Below are 8,641 nucleotides of genomic sequence, written 5' to 3'. Positions count from 1 at the left end.
TTAGCTTTCGCACCAAATCGAGCGTGGTAATTACAGAGTCCAGAGGGCTTGTAGCGGTCTGATGCTGTGGCGCCACCGTCGGGCCACGCCCGCGATGTCGGCGGGGGGCCAGTGAAGGTAGGAGCCAGCACCCCGGCATGGGAGGAACGTTGTGTAGCGACGAAGAATCGGTCAGCCTCCTTTGCCAGCTCACGGGGATCAGTGATGGTGGAGTTAGCGAGCGCAGTCTGGACGTGGGGCGGCATGTTGCGCAGAAACAGCTCCATAAACAGGAAACATGGCTTTTCTTGACCCAGTAGGTTTAACATCCTGCTCATTAGCTCCGATGGTTTGCCATCTCCCAAGCCCTGAATTGCGAAGAGGCGACGTGCTCTCTCCGTTGTTGACAGTTCAAAAGTTTCAAGGAGGAGATGTTTAAGTGCGGCGTATTTACCATCGGCCGGTGGGTTGGTTATGAAACCGCTTATCCTGGAAGCCGTAGCGCCCCCCAGCGCTGCCAATACGTAGTAGTACCTGGTCTCGTCTGCTGTTATGTCTCTGAGCGCGAACTGTGCCTCAGCCTGCGCGAACCATGTAGCCGCGGAAGACTCCCAAAACTCCGGCAGTTTAATTGCAACGGCGTTCGTAGCCATAATGTGTGTGGTTTCAGAAAACTTATCCGAAAACCGACGTCGGGGTCACCAGTGTAGAGCCGAAGGAACGGAGAAGACCGTAGGTTCACACTTTAGCCGTGTAGGCAACTTTCTTTAATCCACGGTAAATCAGAGAGCAACCAAACCACAGCTCGACTGAGCGGAGGTGGCAAGAATAATCAGAAAACTGGCTGGACAACCATAACTTAACCCTGCGTTAACCTGCCAGGGCAACCATGACTTAACCCTTAGTTCCTGGGTTGAATTCTGTCCCCAATACGTGTCCACCACACATGTATGTATATATATATATATATATATGCATGTGTGTGTGTGTGTGTGTGTGTATGTATATATATATATATATATATATGTGTCGTTTTGGTTGTTGACCAAAAATGTCGGTTTTTAACGAAAATAACGTGGTTTCATATTCGTATCAAATCTGGACGGACATAATTTCGGACATTAAAAGGGCTGAAACAGGAAAAACGTTTCTGTCAGAAGTGGGATTCGAACCCACGCCTCCAGGGGAGACTACGACCTGAACGTAGCGCCTTAGACCGCTCGGCCATCCTGACTGTGAGCCGCCGCGGAGCATGCGCGCTAATGTTTTAATTTGTAACTGTATAGGTGTGCGGCGCGCTCGTTTATTTTAGTTTTATTTTTTGTAACGTTTATGAATTACTCCCCTCAATTAACAAAAACACGTTTATAATTTGCAAAACGGCCCGATGCTTCACCCTCACCCCTCAAGCTGAACCGCGAATTCATCCGCCCATCCGTCCATTATCCAAACCGCTTATCCTGCTCTCAGGGTCGCTGGAGCCTATCCCAGCAGTCACTGGTCAGCAGGCGGGGAGACACCCTGGACAGGCCGCCAGACCATCACACACGCACACACACGCACACACGCGCGCGCGCACACACACACACCCCTAGGGACAATTTCGTATGACCGATTCACCTGACCTACATGTCTTTAGATTGTGTAGCGCCTCTCTAGCGGGTGGTGGCTATAGTGAGAGGTGGCTATCCTGAGTTCTTTAAAACATCTATCCAATCAATCAAATAAGTGGGGTTTCACTAATAAACATAGCAGTGTGTATATTACAAGCAAAACGTGTAATTGCTCTTAATTGGAAAAGTGTCGATGGACCAAGAATTGGTATGTGGGTTAAAGAAATGGCTTCAAACATGTCAGTGGAAAAGATAATGTATATTGTTAGACGTAAACAAAGTGTTTTGGATAAAAATCTGGGGATTGTTTCTGTACTTCTTAAGACGTAATACTAATGTTGGTAACTTGCTTCAGCGAGAACAAGCTCTGGGGGACCTCTAATCAGTCTGTGAAAGAAAATATTTAAAAAAAAGTCAATTTAATTTTGATTTTTATTATTTTCTTTAACCCTGCTTTGAATTGTATTACTTGTTACAGGGACGGGGGTAGGGTGAAAATGCTTGCTGTAAAGTGCTATTACTTGTTTTGATGCAATTTGCAAACAAAATTCAATAAATATATTGCTTAAAAAAACAAAACATATCAGTGTTTAACTTGTATGTGTGTAATTACTACTTATTAGGCTATATGCAATACTCTTTCATTCGAAATCACTATTTAAGCATCAATTCGTACACTTTAGAATTAAATTGAAATGTCGAGAATTACTTGTAACCCTTAAACACTCTTCCGCTTTTAAACAGAAAATACTCTTTTTCTTAATTAACTTAAAATATCAAAGGTAGTCATTCACCACAACTGTGTTATAAAAACGTATCAAATATCTACTTAAGAAAATATTGTTCAGTGTTTAAATGCTTCGTTTTCAAATATCTTTTGAAATCTCACAGTCAAATGCATTCACATACACATTGAAAACATAAGGGCCCAAGAAAAGAAAAGAAAATAGCCGGCAATAACCTAGCCTAATTTCAAATACCCAGTTCAAATGATGCGGGCCTGAGTGTCGCTTGTGAACGTGGTAGCCTTATATTAAACAAAATGGCTGCTTCATCGCGCAGGCAAAAAACAAAATGGCTGCTTCACCACGCAGGCAAAAAACAAAATGGCTGCTTCACCACGCAGGTAAAAAACAAAAGAACGGTACCTTTACTCAATGGAATGTAGCCTCAAATACACAAGGTCCAAGGCGGCGGCAGCAGGAGGCGATATGACAAGCAGATTCACGATGAAGAGAAGTCTCACGCAGCTGACGATCTCGGCAAAGTTTACCACTCGCCAACGCTATCCGGCTCCGTCGGGGTCGTTGTTCGTCGTCCGTTTCGCAGTTCCACACAGGCTTCACTAGTCGAGGTCGCTGCTCGCTAGCTTGTTAGCAAAGCCCATGCAAAAGCACTAGCCACTAAGTCAGCAGCTAACTTAAACTTCTTTCTGTCTTCTTGTGCTGAGTAGTTCACTCAAAACGGACAGAAATATCACCATTAAAGTTTAGCATAAGAGTCCTGGTTGAACACTTTCACTAAAAATGGTGTACACATTAGCGTAACATTTCGTGTTTCCCTTTTCAGCAGACAACACGCTTCTTACGTGCAGCGTTTTTCCCCCACCCGGATTCTGCTAACGCTGCCTCTGATTGGCTAGTACTCGTTGCCTGTTGGCCAGGATGGTTGAGGTTAGGGTGGGGTTAGGGATAGGGTTAGCCAATCAGGGGCAGAGTATGGGCGGGTCTTCCCGGAATGCGGGTGGGAATAAAGATAACGCCGTTCGTCGCTCTCTGTCAACTCACGTTCTTGTCCTTTGACCTCCAATGTGATTGGCTCATTCACCAGAGTTTCAGAAATAAAACTAAATTCACAAAACATTTGTGTACCTCTTCCTTCCTGTTCTTACAGGCATTTTTAAAGCATTTTCACATATATTATTATTACGCAACACATATTTAACATTTTTAAATGCTGCATTCAGTAAAACATGAACATTACCCAATATGCACATGCTGAGAGCAGCCAATAAAAAAATAATAGAATGTATGACGTAGGTCAAGACGTTTAGTAAACGTCGTTACGGTATCGGCGTTGCTTCGCAGCTACACGCAACGCCATGGGGCAACAAGAGGGTAAACGTACTGTAACATGCATGGATAAGAAGACACGCTGGCCGCTGGCTCGCGAGTCTGACCCTTTAGTCGAGCGGTTAGCGATGCCTCCTGCGGTGCGGGCGATACGGGTTCGCGTCCCGGCCGCGGCAGTCACTGTGGTTGCGTTGTCCCACGAATTCGCTACAGTAGTTTGTCAAAATGAGTTCATACGTGGATTTGGGCAGAAAATGTATTGACAAGTTTGCCCAGACGAAAGATAGTCGTGCATCTTTTATTTTCAAGCCATGAACGTCACTGGTTTGCGTGTTATTTTGGCCGTAGATTAAAGCAGTGCCCCCCCCCCCCCAACCCCGCTCTGAAATACTGCTTTGGGCGTGTTATTACAGTTGCAGACCACACGCTCATATACCGCTTAATAACTTCGGATCTGTAATGCGATGCTGTATAACAAGGGACACCAGGTAAACCAGTGTGACCGGTGTACTTTTTCATTGCGTTGTGTAGGGAAGACAGGACAACTTCTCTCATGCATGGGATCTGTATTCTGTCGCATATAAACAAAACAGGACAGGTTTCAGGAAACTTCAGATCAGCTCCTGCTGTGGCCTACGCAAGAATTGGGACCCACATTAGACCTAAGACACATTAGGAATGGATTAAAATAAATTACAGGGGCAGACAAAAATGAACACATACCTCTTTCTACATGTCCAAAGCGGGAAAGAGACAGAAGTCAGGGGGAACATACGTTTTGGGCCACTAACAGGAAATGGCGTCACAACAGGGAGGGGCTACTAACAGGAAATGGGGTCACAACAGGGAGGGGCTACTATAAGCGTTTCCTGATGATAAAATAAAATAAAAGTGTTAGCAATGAAAATAATAATAATAATCTTGTGGCGATACTTTGTGTAATTATACAACATATTTTGGTTATTGTAGATCAGCCACTGTGTTATTGCTGATGTTTATTGAGCCACTGCAGACACCGTACTGAGGAACACTCAGTTATACAGGTTACCGGGTGAGGGCCCGCGTGGCGATAGCGCTGGATGCCAGCTACCTGTATGTCGTCTTATTGCGTCCTCGTCGTGTTGGTTAATAAACCAGGTTGTGAGTACTAACCCTGCGTCGTTCATGAGAACACGAAACAGTTATGACATTTTTAACCACGCTACATTAGTACACCAGTTTACCAATCAAGTTGCGTTCAGTCAAGTTGCATTTTATGCAGCGCTTTTCTAGCTGCAGCAGACTCTCAAAGCGCTTTACATTTCCGGTCAAATCTGAATTCCAGACACCTGTTACAACAGCAGTTGTATACCAGCTGTGTGAGATCAAATGCCGTTGTGGATGACGTCCCTCATAGCCCCGCCTCCACTTCCGCTAACTCCTGCGTTACGTCACGTTACGTTACGTCACGTCGTGTTACGTTAATGTATGAGGTGCGTTTGTGTTTGGATTGGTTGAGCTAGTAGTAAAGTGCTACTGCGTGATAGTGACTTGACGCTAGCCAAAGCAGTCTCTGTCTGTCAAATACATGAGATGACGGAAGAGCACAACAAGACACTAGCCTCACAACAGCATTACGCTACAAATGTTGATGCAGTCCAACCTAAATTCATGAGAATAAAAAAGCATGATAGAGACAAAGTGGACAATCAATCAGAAAAATATGTCAAACACAGCATTGCTAACTGCAACAACTGTGGAGGCAGTCATGCGGCCAGGAGAGACAAATGCCCAGCTTTTGGTCAACAGTGCAACGCCTGTAAAAAATGGAATCACTTTAAAAGATGTTGTAGATCTGTACAACAGGGCCCACAACAAGCTAAAATTCAGGAGAGCTGTTCACCAGATAGAACCTGACCAAGCTGATAATATTGCTGATGATACATTCTATGTTGATGGCCTAACACTGCAAAAGACTGTTGATTCACCTGATGTGCACGTAATTGAAAAAGATGAAGCTTTTGTTACTGTACATGTCAATGGAAGTCCAGTTGAGCTGAAAGTTGATACTGGTGCTAAGTGCAATGTCCTGTCAATTCAGACATTTGAACAGATAGAGAGAAATGAACAATTTGAAGTAAATATGAAACCCACAAACCTTGTTGCATATGGGGGCAGCAAAATTAAAACTGTTGGTCTTGTTCGGCTGCAGTGTCACCTAGAGGGACAAACACACACATTGCCGTTCTTCATTGTTCATGAGGATGTTTTGCCACTGCTTGGTCTACGTGCATGTAGAGAGATGGGACTTGTCTCATTCAGCAAAGATGTTCATCAGTTAGGTCCTACTGATGATGATCTGTCGCAGCAAATTTACACTGAATACAGCGACCTCTTTTCAGATGAGCTTGGGACACTACCTGTGACTTACTCCATGACACTTGATCCAAAGGTGAGACCTGTTGTTCGTCCTGCACATCACATTCCTGTGGCTATGAAAGACAGAGTCAAAGCTGAATTGAACAGAATGCAGGAATTAGGTGTCATCACCCCAGTATCTGAGCCAACTGACTGGGTGTCACCAATTGTTGCTACAAACAAAAAGGACAAGCAAGAAATCAGAATATGCATAAATCCAAGAGACCTTAACTCTGCTCTAAAAAGACCACATCACCCCATGCGCACTGTAGAGGAAGTGGCTGCACACATGTCAAATGCAACTGTATTTTCAGTTCTAGATGCAAAAAATTCATTTTGGCAGATTCCTCTTGATCACAAATCCTCAATGTTAACTACTTTCAGCACCAGTTTTGGTCGTTACAGATTTCTGCGAATGCCCTTTGGACTCAACTCAGCCAGTGAGGTCTTCCAGCGCTCCATGGAACAGATTTTTGTTGGATATCCCTGTGCAATTATAGTGGATGACATACTCATTGGTGGTAAGGCTGTGGAAGAACATGATGCTAACTTGAGAAACGTGCTTAACCGTGCCAGAGAGGTGAACTTGAGACTCAATCCTCTCAAGTGCAGGTTCCAGCTGAACCAGGTCAGCTATGTTGGTCATCTTTTTCTCCAGTGAAGGCCTCAAGGCAGGCTCCTCCAAAACAAAAGCGATCAGTGAAATGCCAACTACCTTGGAAAGTTCATTCCCAACTTTAGTGAGCTTACGGCTCCACTACGACAACTAACACACAAGGACACAGCATGGACATGGCATGAGCAGCAGCAAAATGCTTTTGAACAGCTAAAAACACACGTGTCTAGTCCACCAGTTCTGTCATACTACGATGTCAGTAAACCAGTGACGCTCACATGCGATGCTTCACAGTATGGACTTGGTGCTGCATGTCTGCAGGGAGGAAAACCTGTAGCCTATGCTTCACGCACATTAACTGACACTGAAACTAGATACGCACAGATTGAGAAGGAGCTGCTAACAGTAGTTTTTGCGTGCTCAAAATTCAATGACTATATCTATGGCAAGTCAGTGACCATAGAAACAGACCATCAACCCCTAGTCACCATACTAAAGAAGCCTATACATGCAGCTCCAGCAAGACTGCAAAGGATGATGCTCAGACTGCAAAAGTACGACCTCACACTGGTATACTAAAGCGGCAAACTTACGTATGTGGCAGACACACTGTCTCGAGCTCCCAGAAGCTCAACTGCTCAGGAAGCTGAAGAGGAGGACAGCTTTGATGTGATGACGGTCAACTACATCTCTTCTTCCCGGCTGTTGGAGTTGAAAGAACACAGCAACTGACACAACTCTGCAGACTCTCAGCTCCATCATCAGACGTCGGTTTGCCTAGGAGACCATCCAGCCTTCCTCATGCTATTCATGCTATTCATTCCTATCATCCTTTCAGAGATGAACTGACTATTGAAAATGGTGTTATCATGAAAGGTCAAAAGGCTGTCATTCCAAAGTCTTTACAAAAGACTTCACTAGCATTGTACACAGAGGACATCCTGGTGCAGAAGCAACTAAATGGAGAGCAAGGGGGATTGTTTTCTGGCTTACAATGACAGATGACATCGACAAAGAAATACGGTCATGCTCAGTGTGTAACAGCACAAAACCACATCAGCAGAAAGAAACACTCCAGCTACACCCGGTGCCAGATCTTCCCTGGTCCACTGTAGCAACAGACATCTTTGAGTGGCGTAATCAGCTGTACCTAGTTTTAGTAGACTCATATTCAGGCTGGTATGAGATTGATCTGCTCCGTGATGCTACATCGGCAACAGTCATCACCAAACTCAAAAGACATTTCTCAGTTCATGGGGCACCACACACACTCATAACTGACAATGGTAGACAGTTCACAAGTCAGCGCTTTAAGGACTTTGCTACACACTGGGACTTCACTCATGTCACGAGCAGCCCAGAGTATCCTCAATCTAATGGTTTAGCTGAGAGGGCCGTTCGCAGTGCAAAACAGCTCATGGAAAAGCCTCATACAGATGGAAGTGATGTCTTTCTCAATCTGTTAAATCTCAGAAATGTACCACGTGGCACAAAACTTGGATCCCCTGCCCAAAGACTGATGACAAGGCAAACACGCACCACTTTGCCAGTCTCAAGAAAGCTGCTTGAACCAGAGGTGTACAAGCCACTGGAGGTAAAGGCTCAGCTTCTTAACAAAAGACTGACACAGAAGTTGTACTATGACAGATCGAGCCGACCTCTTCAACCATTGATGGAAGGACAAGTTATCAGAATGCAGACCCCTCAAGGCTACAACTGAACAGGCATGGTAAAGGAGATCTGCAAGGAGCCCAGATCCTATCTCATTCATTCAGAAGGAAAGCTGTACAGGAGAATTAGGCGCCTCATTCTGCCGGTTGTCGAGCCTGCTCTCCAGCACAGCACTACCCAGACGACAGTGAATGTCAGGACAGTGGACATGAACTTAACAACCAGCACACTCCGACAAAAGTGTCACACAACACGCTGGACACTGAACCGTCACATATGAAAACACCTCCAGC

General features: G+C 44.9%; 1 non-coding gene across 1 annotated transcript; it reads right to left on the bottom strand.

Moving 5' to 3' along the window:
• Positions 1–1,130: 1,130 nt before the first annotated feature.
• On the bottom strand, positions 1,131–1,213 carry trnal-cag (transfer RNA leucine (anticodon CAG)). The gene has a single exon. It is a non-coding gene; the product is annotated as a tRNA-Leu (tRNA).
• Positions 1,214–8,641: the final 7,428 nt, after the last annotated feature.

This window comes from Lampris incognitus, chromosome 20, assembly GCF_029633865.1.
Source record: "Lampris incognitus isolate fLamInc1 chromosome 20, fLamInc1.hap2, whole genome shotgun sequence".
NCBI classification, from domain to species: domain Eukaryota; kingdom Metazoa; phylum Chordata; class Actinopteri; order Lampriformes; family Lampridae; genus Lampris; species Lampris incognitus.
Note: the sequence above shows the minus strand (reverse complement) of the source record. Positions and strands in the feature narration are given on the sequence as shown.